Here is a 1688-nt window from a genome sequence, read left to right on the forward strand (position 1 = left end):
AAACCTCCACCTCTCTAGGTTCTCTTCTAGCTGCTGCCTACTCTCACTACAGATCACAATGTCATCTGCAAACAACATAGTCCATCTGGACTGTCTGACCTCATCTGTCAATCTGTCCATCACCACAGCAAACAAGAAGGGGCTCAGGGCTGATCCTTGATGTAGTCCCACCTCCACCTTGAAGTCTTCTGTCCTTCCAACAATGTCCTTCACCAAACTAACATTCTTCTCTGCCACTCCTGACTTCCTCGTACAAAACCATAATTCCTCCCTTGGCACTGAGACAGCAACCTTAAGGCAAATATTTACTTCCTCATCTCCTCTGTTCCCTTCCCCTACATGACTATTAAAGTCTGCTCCAATCACCACTCTCTCTCTCCTCTGGGGATACTCTCTATCATCCAATCCAGCTCATTCCAGACCTTCTCCTTTTGTTCTAACTCACAGCCCACCTGTGGGGCATAACTGCAGCACCAGCTAATATCGTTACATTTTATTTATGTTGGAAATCCTTTGGAACGGATACAAGATACAATGAAGTTGTTCTGTGTTGTAAACTGTTACCTGTGTGGCTCTGATGCTTTTGGAAACCTATTGATGACACAGTTACATTCCAAGTAACAAAGCAAAAGATTAAAAAAAAGTTTAAAAAAAATACACATACATTTGGATTCCCATCACACACGCCCTTAAGCTGCCAGTCTCTACCCCGCCCTCATAAAAAAAATCCTCTGTGATGTCATGGGGGTTGGTGCGTGATGCTCTCCTCGCCCGTGTGTTGCTATTTAAACTGGAGGAGAAGGGAACAGGTGTCACACCTTCACCTGTAGGACACCAAGAAGTGACGGGAACCCAACGGTGGAACAACTATTGAGGACACATTTGAAAAGAAGTGAACTTCTTGGTTTCCATTTAACCCTGTTTCACCCGATTGGATTAAAAGCAAAAAAATAAGAAGGTAGGCTGAAGTTGTGGTGTTGACATTCTGGGGATCATTTTTGTACTGGAGGAAGTGTGGGATTAAGTATAAAAAAATGTATACAAATTTAAATGAAGGCATTTTTAATATTAATGTTATTAGGGAGCGTTACACATGTTTTGTTTAACAGAATAGTGATATTGCTTTTTATAATTCAATAGTTCGATGACTATTTTGAGTAAACATTTTTGAAAAATTCACTCACAAATTAATTATTAAATATACTTATTATTGTTAATATTTTTTATGATTATTTTTCATTGTCTCACCTTTCCCTCAATATTTTATGTAATTTTTTGCATTAATTTAATTAGTTTAAGACAAAAGGAAAATGTATGTGGAGGCAAAATATTTAGTGGAATATTTAAATGTACATTATCCAATAATTTGCTGAACAATTTATTATGGACTAATTTCACATATCAATTAATCAAAATGCAAACTTATCTTGAAATTACGGGGTCTTGTATTTACACCTTTACAGTGAAATGGGGCAGCGGTTGCTTGTTGGTTAAGGAAGCGGAAATTGGTCCAGAAGGTTTCAGGTTCAAGTCCACCAGCTGCCAAGTTCCCACTGAGGTGCTCTGAGCATGGCACCGCCCCCACACACTGCTTAAAGCTGCCCACTGTTCACTTTGGTGATGGGTCAAAAACAGAGGTCACATTTGGTTGTGTGCATTGGTGAGCTGTGTACCAATGAGTTCACTTT

The sequence above is a fragment of the Cynoglossus semilaevis genome, chromosome 1 (assembly GCF_000523025.1).
Source record: "Cynoglossus semilaevis isolate Cse_v1.0 chromosome 1, Cse_v1.0, whole genome shotgun sequence".
NCBI lineage: Eukaryota > Metazoa > Chordata > Actinopteri > Pleuronectiformes > Cynoglossidae > Cynoglossus > Cynoglossus semilaevis.